The sequence below is a fragment of the Stegostoma tigrinum genome, chromosome 11 (genome assembly GCF_030684315.1).
Source record: "Stegostoma tigrinum isolate sSteTig4 chromosome 11, sSteTig4.hap1, whole genome shotgun sequence".
In the NCBI taxonomy this organism is placed as follows: domain Eukaryota; kingdom Metazoa; phylum Chordata; class Chondrichthyes; order Orectolobiformes; family Stegostomatidae; genus Stegostoma; species Stegostoma tigrinum.
Window position 1 is genome coordinate 78,066,157 of NC_081364.1, and position 17,376 is coordinate 78,083,532.

Genomic DNA, 17,376 nt, shown 5'->3' on the forward strand with positions numbered 1-17,376 from the left:
CATGCTCCTCCATCTTATGTTCTGATGATCGATTCAGCCCCTCAGATCATTGAGGAATAGGTTGGAAAATATTCTTGGAAAATCCAACGTAGGTCAGGAAGAACACAACCACACCCACCCCAATCTCTCTTTACAGGCATTCCCTCTCTGCAATGTCTGCTTCGGATGTGGATCATGCTGCAAAGCCAGGTTCACTGTGAATACAGTCCCCATTACTCACCCAGCGTTCAATGACCCAGGATTGGCTCTGGTCTCTGTGAATGCAAAATTGCACAACATGACTTCTAAAAAAAACAGCTACTTTCTAATAACAGAACATCAGAAATAGGAACAGGAGTGGGCTACTCGGCCCCTTCAGCGTGACCCGTTAATCAATATGAACATGATTGTTCTGATCCAGTGTTCACCTCCACTTTAATGTTAACTGCTTGTATTCCTCAACTTGCTGATATATCAAAATTGAACCACCTCATCTGTAAATACATTCAGTTATCTAGCCTTCAAAACTATCTGGGTTAGCAAATTCCTAATATTCACTTCCTTCTGAAAGGAAACAAAAATCCTTTGCATCTTCTTTGTTCTGTATCTATGTCCTCGAATGAAAATGACTTCTCAATACCTACATTGTCAAGCCCCTCTGCATTTTTTTCAATAATGTCACTCCTCATTCACTTCAACGACAATGAATAATCACCTAACCATTTTAGACCTTGATTCGTCAACAGTTTAACCCCAAGAATCAACGTGGTTACGAGCTATACTAACATGCTAACTTTGTGTTTTTATACATTTTTTTTTGGTGTACTCCCCATTAAATAACAGCGTGGCTTTTGCCTCTCAGTGCCAAAGTGCAGGACTTCATACTTTTTGTTAAAATAATCTCCACTTGTCAAATATTTGTCAAGTCACTGGCCTAATTTATATCTCCTTTCATATTCCTTACATCCTCACTGCGAATTTCCCTGCTATGTATGTTTGCATCATCTGCAAATTTGGATACATAATGCACTCAAGCCTCACCTTCAAGCCATCGGTATAAATTGTAAATAACTGATGTCATAGGACTGATTTTGTGGTACCCCGGTAGGTATATCTTTTTAAACTGATAAAGACCTATTAATCACCACTCTCAGTCTTCTATGTGATTAACAATCCTCATTCCACACATATCTATTATCCATCACACTGTGAGCTCCTGTCTTGTACAAGAATCTTTATTTTGTTTTAATAAGAACCATATAGAAAACTAAGTGCAGTGTACACAAGTTCCCCTTTATCAAGTCTGCTTGTTATGTTCTCAAGGAACTCCAGGAAAAATTTACATGATTTTACAAGGCAAAACATAATTTTCCTTTCACAAAACAATGTTGAATCTAATTGCATTAAGCTTTTCTAAATGTCCTGCAATTCCTTCTTGAAGAAGGGACTGAATGGCCAAGAGGTTCCACTTTTCTGCATTGGTCCCTTTTTGAAGACAGTTGCGACAATGGAAGTTCTCCAATCTTGCTGAAACATTCCTACAATCCAGAGAGTTATGGAATATTTCAAACACTGCTGCCAGCCACTCTGCTGCCACTTCTTTTAGAACTGTGTAACAGTTATTGTTGACTTGTCTGCCGTTATGCCTGTATTTTTATCAGAAAAGGTATTCTTTTGGTTTGAGACTCTAAGTTTTCTCCTCGTAACTTCTTCCATATATCAATGAAGCACTTACGATGTCTTTACTTTTGAGGAACGATGTAAAACACTGGTGTAAATTACTTGCTTGTCCCCTGTATTCCCCAGTCATACCCTGCAGATGTACCACACGTACTTTCGTGACCTTCTTCTTCAAAGGGTGACATACTCACCTTGAACTGTTTCTTATGTATGCATGGAAAATCTCTTGCTACTTGTTATGTTTTAATCTTTCTTTCCGATGTACTTTCATAACGTGTTTTCTTTCTTTTTGCTTCACATCATTTGCTTCTGGCTCCGAGAATAAGCATCTCATTTCTGGCCTACCCTAGCTCTCAACAATTTGAATACTTTAGTTTGTGATGAATGGTATCCTTGGCAGCCTATGTGAATAATGGGCAGTTATTCTTCTTATCGAGTCCATCCTTTTGAAAAGAAACAATCAATGCTGAGCATTATGGATTGTCTACTTAAACTTCTGTCGCTGTACATTCTCTGACTTTTCTGTGGTTCGATTTTCATATCCTGCCTTCGAGCAGTTATAAGACAAAAACCTACAATTTAAATGTCTAGTTCTTTGGAATCATTCAGGGGAAACTTCCACATGTGGCTGAGCACATGATCAGCTGAGAGTGACTCCGTTTTCCCTGTTTCTCCGTTTCTGTCATTTCTGTTCAATGATGCCATATTCCAGAGGGAAGCCTTGGGCATGTCCTCCTTTTCCTTCCAAGAGAAATTTCCCCCATTTCTAGTGCACAGAGCCTTCAGCTGGGGCTGACCCTTCTCCTGTGTTTCTGTTTTCATCCTCTCCTCTTCTCTTCAGCAGAATGATACCCTTGTCCTCACTGTCCACTGCACTAGAATCCACATTCAAATAATCATCTTCCGTCACTTCCAGCAGGACAATACTGACACGCAGCAGTTTAATGATTCTCAGCTTAGCCCTGCCAGCATTCTATACACTAGGCAGCCAAGAATCAAAGCCAAGGGAGGATACAGAGGAACAGAAAGATTCCAATTCAAGAAAGAAACAGACAGTTAATTAAATGAGAACATGTTGTGGAAATATGGGAAAAAAAATGGATGGGAGTGGGTCTAACCGAATGGGTGAGATCTTAGAGGGTCCCAACCTTAATAATGGCAGCATTAAATAAAAACAATGCCAAAACAACTGAAATGACACGTTACATCACATTCTGACTCTGCCTCACAGAACCGGCCCAGATTCCATAAATGGGACAAGATGTGAACTGAGCATGGAGCATATGTTAGTGTATTGTTCAGTAAAGTGGGCTCTCTGCCCAGCATAGACAGCATTGCAAAACTTTGCCAGTACGTTGCTACTATACTAGCACTAGACAACTACTGAATTTAGGGAACATTGTAGCTCATGCTGTAAGTGACAGTAAATGGGCATCCCATAAATTTATATGAGTACTTATGTTAATGTATATATTTATATCTGTGTCTATAGCACAGATTGCACAAGGGCAAACCAAGCGGGTGTGTGTGTTTGTGTGTGTGTGTGTGTGTGTGTGTGTGTGTGTGTGTGTGTGTGTAGGGGGAATAGGGCGGTTGTACATGTCCAAATTTGAGCCACAACACACATGGAAGAAATCAGTTCATGCATGAAAATCTGACAGTGTTTTGTGAATCAATTTAGACAGACTGAGCGACATTTCATGGATAGATGTGATTTTGTACTTGAGAATATTAAAATAAAATCACTACCAGATCTGAGAGTAATATTGTTCAGTGCACACAGGAATTACACATGGATGGGATTTTTGTGAGTTCAGATACAAGCTGTACAGGATTGACCAAGGCCTACTTAGGCAGGTTTGAATCTGGGAGTGTCAGCAGCAGATTATTCTCATCATATCATAGAATTCCCTACAGTGTGGAAACTGGGCATCTAGATCAAAAAGTCCACATCACCCCTCCAAAGATGATCCCACACTGACACATTCCCTTAATCCTGCATTTCCCCATTTCTAACCCACCCATCTGAAACATCCCCGAATATAGCTGGCAACAAAGCATGGCCAATCCACCTACCTGCACACCTTTGGACTATGGGATGAAACCGGACCACCCAGAAGAACCTCATACAGGCTCAAGGAGAACGTGCAAACTCCACAGGTAGAATTGAACCCAGGTCCCGGGTGCTATGAAGTAGTAGAGCGAACCACTGAGCCATCGTGTCATGAACAGTCTCTGGCATGTTATAACACCAATTAAAAGGGATTCCGGTTCAGATCTCTGAATCCAGAGATGTGGAGACAGGCACCTCAGTGTGTCCAGTGCGATACCGCAAACAATCCGGAAGAAATTGGCGAGACCCCCAGGGATAGTTCTCTTTTCTTTGTAAAGGGCAGGGCACCCTGGACTGGTTTGACCCTGAAAGAGGGGCCCATGCCTTGGAAAGCTTTGTGTTCCCGATGGCATCTGGTGAGCTCTCGCTGGCCCTTGAAAATCTGGGAGAGATGGTGTAAATCTTGCGCCGGACTGAACCCATATGTGCAGCAGGTGTCCAAAATTATTGGCACCAAAAAGACTGTGTTTCATAGCTCAAGGTTTAAATAGCAGATCTGACAAGCCAGTAAAGTAAATTTTGAGACTGTCAGTAGTTAAAATTATGAATGATCAGGGACCAGCTCATGGCCAAAATAATCACTGCCATTGTAATTCAACTGTTTCAACCTGAGATATTGGTTCATGATGGGATGGAGTCAGTGGAATTTGTAACCAGAACAGAAGACAGTAACCTCCATACTCCCAATATTTAAATAACAATTGTAGGAATGCAACGAATCACAGCAGAAATGGTATGGCTCAGTATAGAGACCCACGAGGACACTGCCAGTAGCAAAAGGGAGAGAGTTCATGAACAAGTTCACTGATACAGTTAATACTGTTTTGAAGCGGAATGTCTGGACTCAGAGGCTTAGCAGGAATAACAGCTAAGAGTGTAGAGTAAATGAAAAGAACAACAATACAGTTGAACAAGGCATATAGAAATAAAAATCGAACAGTGAGTCTTACCAGCAACACCAATGACAGCAAGGATAGGGTAATAAAAGCATTGAATAATGTAAAGCGTGCATTGTATCCGCCCTGGTAATGACATCCCATCATAATGTGTAGAAAGAAGCCAAACATATGCAGATAAACTCCTGTCCATTGTTGCAGCATTCCAGTCTATTGTTCTCAGATTCTGATCCATTGCTGGAGTATTTGAGTATAATTTTCTCAGACTCTGACCTCTGCTCCCCTTCTCTCTGGAGCTGCTGATTCCTGTTAGTGTTGTGGGTTATGCTCCCTCTCATACTATGGGATAACACATCGAACGGAGTCCATTTATCATTAAAAGATGGAACCATCCATTTGGATAATTAGAATCCATGGAGACTGAAATTAATCACAATCACTGAACAAACAGATTCAGTTAACACCCTCTTTACATGGTTTTTCATATCACAATAAAAGGGAATATTTATGCAGTCTGGATGATAGGAATGAAATTGCTGAGGAATGGACCATAAATCTTCCCATCTTTTTAAACTTTCTTGCTTGCATATAATAGTAGTACACTGCACAGCATGCCCCACTCTGTTTATAAATGGAGATAGGGATAAAATAACAGACAATGCATAAAATGACTAGTGGGGACATTTCTAGAAGTCATAAAGCAGGATAATAATAGTTATTGCTCATTGACTTTGCATGATGCTTCTCCTATTATTGAACACGCTGTTATCAAATCCGTTCATGGCCTTAAGAAAGTCTATTAAGCCTGCTGCTCAGGAACAGTGAGAAGCAATTCCACCCCATGTGCCTTTTACAGAGGGATAGGAAGAGATCATTCAGTCCACACTCGCCAATTACCACTTGAAGAAGTATAAAGCTGCAATGTTGGCTCATTTTGCAGCAGGTATCATTCAAAACATCGGGAAGTGTTCCTGCAGTTTTATGAGGTCTTACTGAGAGGAAACCTGGTGTCCATTGTGTTGTTTGTTTTTCTGTAACTCAGGCAGGAGGAACATCTGTCAGATCCAGTTTCGTGGCTGTTAATAACCCAGCCATTCATTCTCTCAAGTATGTTACACAGGAACAGGAGGAAGCCATTCAGCTACTCAAATCTACTGCAAAGGAAGAAGAAGAGGCCATTCAGCTTCTCAAGTCTGTCAAATCAGTCAGCTTACTTGCTCAACTACAGAGAGAAAAAAAAAACTTCACATTTTGAAAATGTTTTACAGAAACAGGAGAAAGGATTTTGGAGATAGAAGCTGTAAGTAACATGAATAGGCCATTCAGTCCCTCAATTCCAATCAACAAGAGCAGCAGGAGACCACACAGTTGTTCGAAACTGTTACTCAGATTAGGAGGAGGGCATCTATTTTCACAAACTTTGTGCACAGGAATAGGAGGCAGTCAATCAACTGCTTGAGAACAGTACACAGGAAATGTCAGAGGCCAGAGAGCCCCCAGCATTCTGTTTCCCAGGAAAAGGAGGAGGCAACTCAACTTCCTACCAGAATGATGCAATAGGAGAGAAGGAGACTTGGCTTGTTATAAACAGAAATATATCAATACGTTGCAGGAGTGAACCATTAAATCCAGACCCACTATTCAATAAGGCCATGGCTGATCTGATTGTGACTCCTCGTTCTATTTTGCAGAGACTCCCCTCTCTGCAGTGTCTCCTCCATTTATTGGCCATGTCTCAGGGAACAATCTTCCAAAGAACTGCCTGTCTCTTCAGCATGAAGAAAGTGCCCTTTCCATCCTCACTTTTAACCTGATCTGTATATTGTCCCTTACTACAGACCTGTGGAAAAAAATGTACAGTTCTATAAGAAATCGACACTCTTTTTCCTTCAGCATTCCCGCATGCTTCTGGCCCATGGGAATAACAGTATTACAATAGATGCATGGCTGCACACACATCCCTGTGGTGAGATTGTTGCAAGCTCCTGCCTCTAAACTGGTTGCCAAACCTACAGTATGTTTTGGCTCGTCGCTACTGGCAGTTTTCGTAAGCAGCTTCTTAAGCAGGCAAGTATACATGCCTAGTATAAGCCACCAGAGTCAAGCTTTCTTTTTCTTAGGGTGGAAGCGTCAGTTACCAGGGGTTATAGATTTAGAGTGCAAAGGGCCTGTTCCTGTGCTGTAATGTTCTTTTTTATTGTACTTTGTTCTTTATTCTAAGCAAGATAACTAGCTAAATAATAATGTGACAATGCAGATCCAAGGATGGACCTTCACATTCAACCACCCGTTCCACAGTCTTATCCTCCATGTCTGAACATTCAGTATTTAAGTTACGTCCTCTTTCTCCTTTGAAATGATCACCATCAGTTTAGGCTACTTATGCATCAATTTGATGCATATCCTTGCGAGGTCTTGCCATGGTATTTGAACATGTCTCAGTCGGGGTGGGCGTTGCTTGTAGGGCTTGCCACAACTGAGCCCAGTTCCAAATAGCTGCCAGAGATGTTTTAATAGAAGTGTTGATAGTCATGTCCTGGGCAGACAGAACTTCTGTAGTTTATGCAAACTTGATTGTAGCTGCATCAGTTAAAGAATGGTCCTGGAAGTCGTCGCTGGGAAAAGGACACTTCTTGCACTTTTGGATGTAGAATCAGATTGACATGGAAATGTGAGTAAACCCATAACTGGAAACAAAATCAGTACCTTGTCCATATGCCCACTGGATATTACAATCAGAGTAATTGTGTAGCCTAAACACAGACTGCAGTACTGAATACCCCTCACATAAGCACACCCACTGATGGGCATGAGGGAATTTGGTAATGTCGAGCCCCACAACACTAATGTCCTTCCAATGGACTGTGCATTGAAGGTCATGCTTCGAGGTGGCCTGGAGAGAACTGTTTCCTCTGCCCATGTTATACAGCCTTAGCAGAGATAGGTATGCTGGGGTTGTGTGATACTCGGAGGAGGATTGGTGATAGTCATTTGCTCCTGAACAAGTGGTCATCATGCCAAGCAGCGTATGACAAATTTTGTAGATTCAGGGAATATTCTTAGTTGATGGGATGTTGATCCATATGGATAACAGTTCAGAAGTGACTCAAGAAGGGTCAAACCCATTCGGTTAGGCCAACAGTTGCACCCACAGATCTGTATATAAAGCGGATCCCAGGAATGAACAAAGGATTCCCGCATTGTCATTGTCCCATTATTAACAAAATCAATGAGAACATTCAGAGCAGTGGATGTGAGTTTGCTCGCTGAGCTGGAAGGTTAGTTTTCAGACGTTTTGTCACCATTCTAGGTAACATCATCAGTGAGCCTCCAACGAAGCGCTGGTGTTACGTCCCGCTTTCTATTTATCTGGTTAGGTTTCCTTGGGTTGGTGATGTCATTTCCTGCATTGGTGATGTCATTTCCTGTTCTTTTTCCAGGGAATGGTAGATTGGTTCCAAATCAATGTGTTTGTTGATGGAGTTCCGGTTGGAATGCCAGTGCTTCGTCGGAGGCTCACTGATGATGTTACCTAGAATGGTGATGAAACGTCTGAAAACTAACCTTCCAGCTCAGCGAGCAAACTCACACCCAGAACCTCAACCTGAGCTAGAAATCTTTTCAAAACTCACTATTCAGAGCAGTTTTATTTAAATTGTTAAAAGTGAGAGTTTTAGTCAGAATTTCAATCCTTCTTCTTCTAACCTAGTGGCTATTTCTTGGAAATCTACGTTATTTTCCAACAATACCTTCAACTTCTCTTTCAACACTCTGAGTTTTCTTGTAATAGCGAATTATCTGTGGCACTACCAGCAGAGGACCCCGTCCTGAATCGTGCCAGAACCCTCGCCTCTGCCTGGGTGATCCCTGCTTTCTCACCATTTGTATAAGGGGCATGCCTCCAAGGGCAGACTTAATCATTTCCAGAATTAAAGCTTGACCTGATGCATCAGTACAATTGTGTGGTAGTTCTAGACTAAATTTAATTAGTAAATAGGTTGTAGTCACTGAAGCGGTGAGGATAACATATTCATTTGCATCCATGAGGATCATACCATTCGCCCCAACAAGGATAATATGGACCTCAGAGCAGTTGAGGAGAGGACCCATTGCGTCACAATATGGCAGGGACAGTTGTTCCCTGATACAGTTCATTTGGCAGTTCGTATGCCATTAGTAAAGTGAGCACATATCTGGCATTCAATAGTATGGCTAAAAAGTTGGAGAGAGTCGATGCTCCAACAGATCCATATAGATCTGACCCCGGCAAGATGAAACTGGCATGTGTTTTGCTCACACACAAGATTATAATAGGATTTGCATAAGTGTTGTTACCTTTGTACACTGAAGATGAACATGGTATTGCAGTTAAGATCAAGGACGGCTGCAGTTGCCTATTTTCAAAGGAGAGGGGCACCACATATGGCTTTTAGCCTGACTACATGTTAACAGTGGATAACCATCTGCACGGGATACATTAAGAGGATTTTTATCAGCTACATATAAGTTCCTGGCAGCACAACTCACGCCCTTATTTCCCAATCAATTTTTACTAATCCTTTGTATATATCCATAGTCCTTGAGTCATCAACATTACGTCAATGGTTTTGGAGCACTGTGTGCCCCAGTGTCGATTCCTCAAATGTATATTCCTTGGACGGTCATTGTGACAGTAACGAACAGGGTCCTGTGGAAACACAAGGCAAACACACATGGCCGTGGCCTTGCCAACTCTGTTAATTGTTCATTTTCAGTTGTGACGGGTGTCTCCATTTGCCTATCCCAATTTTGACGACCAAAACTCCACAATCACCGTTGACAATCACCTCATAGTGGCCACCCTATTTTGAACTGCGCTGCCCTTTTGGATGCAGTACATGAATGAAGACTCCTTCCCCCAGCCCTTATCATCGGGCGTGCCGAGACATTCCCTCTTGTTCCCAGCCATGAACCTACTGTACCTGATTCATCTGGTATTTCAGCTGTTGGAGATGCATGAAAAGTTGGCACATACCTTCCTAAATCTGTCGTTTTGAGTTGATCATTTCTGGTCCCCCCCACCCAACATTGCAGGAGGCCCATGGTGCGACCAGTAATGAATGGGAAAGGAGTCAGTCCTTTTAGTCTGCGAGTTGTTCCTTGAGAAGCCATTAGAATGGCTGGTAGGGAAATGGTCCATTTAACCCCTTCTTCAATTATTGCCTTGGTGAGAACATTTTTCAGTCTTCTATTCATCTTCTCTACCATCCCCAAGTTCTGAGGGTGGTAGGGGATATGATACCTTTGAGTTATTCCCAATACTTTAGGCACTTCCTTCAGGGTCTTGCCAGTGAAATGGGCTGATTGGATTGAATCTATTTGCAGGGGAACCGGCCACCAAGGTATTATTTCTACTGTCAGTATTTTTGCCACTGAGGTTGCAGTAGTCTTTTATGGGGAAATCTTCTACCCATCTGGTAAACTGGTCAAAATATCCAGAAAACATTTTTTTTTATTCTGACTTTGTGTAAGTGGCCTTATGAAATCCATTTGAATGTGTTACCATGGCCTCTGCGGATGGGGCTGATTGTTCATTTTAATTTTAATTCCCTGTCCTGGTTCTGTCTGTGCACATAAAGTACATCTTTGACAAAACTTGGCTTTGTCTCTTCACATTCCTTTCCACCAGCAGCAATTAGATATCACCTCTATCGTTTTATTTCTACCTATGTGTGCTAATCCAGGTAAACATTGTATAATGTCTGCTGGCAGAATGTGGGCGCTACCACTTTGCCTCCTTTTCTCCAAATAGTGCCTGATCCTAATGTTGCCCTGTCTTTTATTCATTCCACCTTTTTTCTTCTGAACTGGCCATTGCTTGTAAATTTAAAATTTTCCATTCATTATCTCTGGCTTCATGCTGTCTTGCAGCTGCTAACATTATATCTTCTTGTTCTAACACTGCTTTTGATGTGCTATCTGTATAGCTATTCCCTCTCTGCCCTGGTGATAATATTTTCCTATGTGCTTTTATTTTTAATTATTGCTGTTTCTTTCAGTACAGTAGATGATGCCACGAGGTCCTTGACACCAGGTCTCCAGCACAGAAGAAGACCAGTCAACCCATCAGGTCTGCACCAGTTAAACTCACGCTTCTGGCTGTCCCTGTTCCAGCACTTGGCTTATGGCCTCACCAAGTTTAGCAATGCAAGTGTACATCGAAATGTATCTTAACATGGTTGAAGTTTTCTGCTTGTTTCACTCTGACAGGCAAGGAGTTACATCTTCCCACCATTGGCGGTCTGGGTGAAATACTTATTCCCCACCTTCTGCGATTTCTCTCCAAAACACGAAGACAGAGAATAAAATCCCTTCTTATTTGCTTTCGACTCGCATTCATTGTCGGCAAGATGTCAAGCTGCGCAGAGATACCACAATGCATTTCAAGCTCATCACCTTTACCACTCGCCTACAATTGCAGAAGTACAGCAGCTACTCGCCTTTCTCCCTATGGAGCTGAGGGAGCGTGAATCATTACAAGGTTTGTTTGAATCCAACCACTTCTCAGATTTCTAAACAGTTAAATTCAGTACCAGGCGGGTCTGTTTGTTTCATTCTGATAGATGGGATAAACATTCATTGAAAAACAAAAACATAAATTTCAGGGAAAGCTCAGCAGATCTGGCAGAGAATCAGAATTAACATTTCAGAATATTCTGGGTGTTTTTTTTTGACGTTTCGGGCCTAGACCCTTCATCAGAGAGGGGGATGGGGGGAGGGAACTGGAATAAATAGGGAGAGAGGGGGAGGCGGACCGAAGATGGAGAGTAAAGAAGATAGGTGGAGAGGGTGTAGGTGGGGAGGTAGGGAGGGGATAGGTCAGTCCAGGGAAGACGGACAGGTCAAGGAGGTGGGATGAGGTTAGTAGGTAGCTGGGGGTGCGGCTTGGGGTGGGAGGAAGGGATGGGTGAGAGGAAGAACCGGTTAGGGAGGCAGAGACAGGTTGGACTGGTTTTGGGATGCAGTGGGTAGAGGGGAAGAGCTGGGTGCTCCTGAGATGCTGCTTGGCCTGCTGTGTTCATCCAGCCTCACATTTTATTATCTTAACATTTCAGAACTCTGTTTTACCTCACAGGTACTTCCATTCCTGTTGAGTTTCTCCAGCAGTTTTTGTTTCTTTTTGAGATTCCCCAAATCTGCAGCTCTTTACGTGAGCTATGAAAGCAACATAGAAACATTTTTGTGGTTACTCACTGGATAAGGTTTTCATTTGGGAAACACTTCCCAAACCGCATTAAAAACACAAAACTGCGTAACGTACAAAAGTGGTGAAGTGAAAACAGCAATCACTCTTGCCTGGGTACCCTTGAACGTTCGCCCTGTTGTTTAACAATTGAACACACTGACTGATTGTGTCTCAGAGGTCAGCTAGCAGGAGCTTGCACGATCTCTAAAAGTAGGCTGTTAGTGAATGCAAGCTTCAAACTGCCTCTCTTGGAATGGAAAATCCTCTATCAGGTTTACGTTTCCAAAAGAATGCCTGGGACGTTCGTTGTGCAGACATGGGAATTTTGCCAGGCTTCTTTGGGAATATTACAAGCACAGTTGATAAAGGCAAGTGGTAGATGACGTGAATTTGAATTTTTAGCAGCTCCTCAACAACGAGCCACATAAAATATCGATGACAAGGTAAGAGTTTATGCTGTTAGGTTTAAATGAGCATAGGCTGCCTGTTGATTAATTAACAGAAAATATAGAATCGGGATTAATGTGTATTTTTCAAGGTGGAAAGATGTGATTTCTGGAGTTCCAGAATGGTCAGTCATGGGGCTGCAATTATTTATCTCTGTATTAATTATTTGTCGGAAATGTACAACAAGCACAATGCTGGAGGGCACGCCTGGAGCAGCACCAGAAATACAACAGAAATTGTTGCCAAATAGCTGACTGAAATGAGTGGAGAGAATCTATGGAATTCAGGGCCATGGAGGATGTCAATGTTCAGACTGTACAAAACTGAGATGAATAGTTTTATGAGACCATAAGAGCATAAAACAGATAAGTGGAAGTAAGGCCATTGGGCCCATCGAGTCCACTCCGCCATTTAAGCTTGGCTGATGGGCATTTAGACTCCACTTCCCTGCACTCTCCCTGTAGCCTTTGCTTCCTTGTGAGATCAAGAATTTATCAATCTCCGCCTTGAAGACATTTAACGTCCCGGCCTCCACTGCGTTGTACAGATTTCTATAGATTAAAAACATTTAGAACTCCTGGGAAAGAGGAATAAAATGTCAGTGAAGTAGGAGTTCTTACATGATTTCATTAAGCGGCGAAGCAGGTTCAATGGGCTAATTGGCTGTGTCATATTTTTATGTTTCAAAATGAAAACAATTTTCCTGATATTCAGTTGGTAAATGTAATTAATATTCCAGTTGAAATAATATTATTTTTCAACGCTACGACCTTGGATGTATTTCTCAAACGGCAATAGAGTTTTACATTGTTTGCCTCAGCAATTCCCTCACACAGGGAATTCACCAATGCTGCAGACGGTCATAACATCCCAGTTCCCCAGCCCCGGAATTAGGGAAATTCAGTGCCCCAACATTCTATATACGCAGGGTCAGTTGGATTCTAATCCTAAATTCCTATTCCAGTCAATTCCTGAAAAATTTGACAACCTTTGCTGAGCATAATATCTCTCGGTCTGCCTCACAAATATTCAAGAACTCTGCAGGTTGCAACGGAGATTTACGAGAACGTTGCCAGGACTGGATAAGGTGCAACTTTGTAGAATGTTTGGTTAGGCTGGGGTTGTTCTCCTTGGATCACAGGAGGCTGACTGGAGTTTATAATCATCTAACAACATTTATTAACATTTAATATTCTTCGGGACCTTGACAGTGTAGGTTATGGACAAATGGTTTCCCAAAGCATGAGAGAGAAGTACAAACGGACATCATATCCGGATAAGGTTTAGCCCATTTAATTTTGAAATGAGGGGGAGTTTCTTCTCTCAGGGGCCAGTGAAATTGTTGAATTCTTTCCCACAGACGGCTGTTGATGCTGGATTGTTGGGTATTGTCAAACTGAGCTTGACAGATGTCTAATCAGAAAGATGGCCAAGCGCTATCCAGGTCAGGCAGCAGGATGGAGTTGAAGATTATCATTGAAAGGTGCAGCAGACTCGTTGCGTCAAATCTTTCTGCTCCTAATTTATTCATATTTCTCCTCCATCATTTTGCCCATGGTCTTATTTAATCGATATGTCCAACATTATTGCAGGGTGGACTTAGATTAAATTATAGTCTTAGTTTCACGCTGTCATGCCTTGTAGCTAATCACGGCCCTTTCACACTGTCTCCTCTGCATTTGTTTTCCACTGATAATATTTTGGATTCTTCACCTGCATTGAAAGTCATTCTATGTAAGACTGACTGCCAGCACCACCCTACAAACACTCAACGACCTTGTTTATCTTTGTTAAGAAGCCCTGCCCACTGTAACTTCTCACACAACAGCAACACAGTCATTCTCTGTCTGAATTTTAAATCAAGGTTACAGTGGAGGGAGCTTGTTCCGAACAACGAGACCATTAAAGAAGCTACAACTTAACAGTAAAAGTTGGTTCATCAGCATTTCTTCTGCCTTGTTCCTTATTCCTTGTGTCGGTGAATTAAATGTGCCTCTCAGTCTGTCACAGGCTTTCACCTTTGTTCTTTTTCCAGAGTTGTGCCTATGAACTTCGAAAATGCTGGGAATACTCACAATGCTTCCCCCCCACCCCCCGCCACCCCCATCTAAGAATAAACATTTATTTGATTAAAGTAAAACATGTCACACAGGAAGAAGAAATCTTCAGTGTCTTGCAAAACCTTCAGGAGGCGTTCCCTCAGATTTCTTCTGTAATCTTAGCAAAAAAAGTTCATTCTCACTTGGATTCTGTTCATCACAGTGAGTTCAGGGACGGCGGGAAGATCCGATGCATCTTCAATGTGTCCCATTTCTTGAATTTCAAAATTAGGCGGTTTTCAGTTTCCTGACTTTAGACTCGTTGTTCTGTCGTCCTGGCAATACATCCACGTGATACATATTTCCTGGAGATTTTGCCTGTCACTCACACAACAATCAGGCAGTGGACAGCACCAAACAGCATTGGACCTGAACCATTGGATTTTACCGATACAGTCTATAAAATTCAGCTTCACCGTTAATGTGAAGAGGGGCTGTGGGACAGCAGTTTCCTCTCCTGCTGTTCAATAAGTATCATTCCAACTGTAAAGGGAATTGTTTTTGATTGGAAACATTTCTTCCTGAACTCACCGTCATCTGCTTTAACAGAAAGAGCTGAAATCTCCTGATAGTTTGAAACATAAAGTTGTCTGTTTACGAATTAAGTGAGAAAATACCTCTATAATGTTAGCAGCACAGCATTGTTACTGACTGAATGAAGCGGCTACCCAGAGGGAGGCAGTTGTGTGTTTAAACCCCAAGATGAACACTTTGTGTTTGGGCAAACAACATCCCTGCAGCAGTATTCCCAATATAAAACTTACAGAGAAGTACCACATGTAATTGAACTGCCACTGAATAAGAGAAGGACTACCAAGCAGCACTCTGAAACAACATGTTCTACTTGCGTATAAAGGAGAAACACTTTATTGAGCAAAGAGGCCATAAGCCTGACATGATTTGAACACACAACCTTCTGACCTGGAGTCACACACGCTTCCATTGCACCACAAGCTCACAGTTGACAGGCGCAATGCTGTGCGGAATTAAGGCAAGTGATCATACCCCAACGAGAAATTATGATGAAACAAAAGGTCGAAAGGTCCCACACTTTCTCCATCTTTTCTCCCCGCTCTCTCCATGTGTCTCCAAATGTCTTTTTATCACTTTCCACCTGTTTGTCCTTTCCTCCCTCATCCTGCCCTTCTCAAACTCATTCGTTCTGCCTCTCTCTTCTTGCTATTTCACTTTCTCGTTGATACATTCTGATCTGAACTGGGGAGATTGCTCCCGGGCTCTGTGTCACAGGGTGGTTCCGGAAATATTGTCGAATCTCCATCAGGTGGAATGAGAAATAAATGATTTGGTTATGGGATGGGAGTGGGGGTAGATTCCAATACAGATACGCTCAGGCATTCTCCACAAATGTTCTTGTGAGTAAACGACAAAACAAGTAACTGACTGTACTCCTACATTTGCATTATTAGAAACCTAATGTTCTTGGTTTCAAGTAAACCTGACTCGCTTTCTTGAGCTCTATCCGGGGCAACACAATGTATGACGTAATGAAACCAGTTTAGGGATTCAGAGGTTGTAGTTTTTTCTCTGGTCTTGTGCAGTTCATGACTTCTTTATACTCCCAAATTACTACTTCTCATTGGCCTGAAGCTGCAATGATGTTTCAATTTCTGTTGCACATGAACGAGAATCCTTTCACAGTAGAAAATCAGTAAATGTTAACAAGAACATCAGAGTGAATGTCCCAACATCAGTAAAGAGTGGAAGCTGAAATAGTCCTACAAGCTGCTCATGAGGACCTGTCCCATACCCACCAACCCAATCATTCAGTTCCTGGCAATGGCAAGGAAACAAAATGGAAAACCCAGTCTCAGCTTTGTGAATCTTTAGAAACAGTTTGGGAAGTGGACTCAGCGGAGAATTAAATATTAACTGTCCCATTGAGCAGAGATGTCGTCTTTAAGAATCTGGGGCATTGACTCATGTTCTCGTAATCATTAACTGATCTGAGGCATTGAAAGGATTCTTGTCATAGTTGTTCTGCTTCTGCTGTTGTCACTATCAAGAACAATAAATCCTGATTCCCTGAACAAGAACGGAGATAGTCCAGGGTAGTGAAAGCGCCGAATCCTAACTGCTAGCGGGAAGGAATCAATTATATTAACATGAATATTTCCTCTGATTTACTTTTGTCAAACTCCCGCTTTTTCACATGTCTCCGTTTGCCGTTAGAATATTATCTACATGGAAAAGGAACGAAAACACAGGTCTGGTGGAATTTGAACCTGGTAGATAAAAGCAGGAATTGTGTCTCCAAGAGTTGGTTCACTCCGTAATTATTAGGGGATGACTTTCCTCACCAATTGAAAAACAAACAGCTGAATTTCATTGAAAATGCTTCACGGGGAACCATATGCCAAACATTTCAAAACCATGAAATATTTTTTACAGACAACGCTATTCAGGTGCACGCTTTCACACAATGTATTTACACCTACATTTCCTTTATCGGTTTTTGAAAATCATGATCAGTCGTGTCGCAATCTACAACAGGCTTCCCTTTGAATGCAATGCCGCACTTTTCAAAACCATACGCGTTTTCATACTCAGTCTTAATCATATGTTCATGAAATGTCTTTGCACCTGAAGTCATTCAATTTCGAATTGATCTCCCTGCCCCATCCTGCCCTGCCACCCAGTATCCGGCACCCATTCCTCTCAGACCTGGACACTGACTCTGTCCCCTTGTTAAATTCACTCCTTGCATGTTAGCTCACGTATCTTTTAAAGCACTCAGGAATCAGTATCTACTTTTATTTCTGAAAAATCGTTGCCCACTAAAATAACTATATGAGTAAGAGAAATCCGACTCCTGTGTTTTCTTTGTCATTCACCGTTATTTTTGAATCTCTGACTTCTTGAGCTAGATTGTGCCGAAACAGGGGGTCTTCTGCAAATATAAACACACTGAAACTCGCA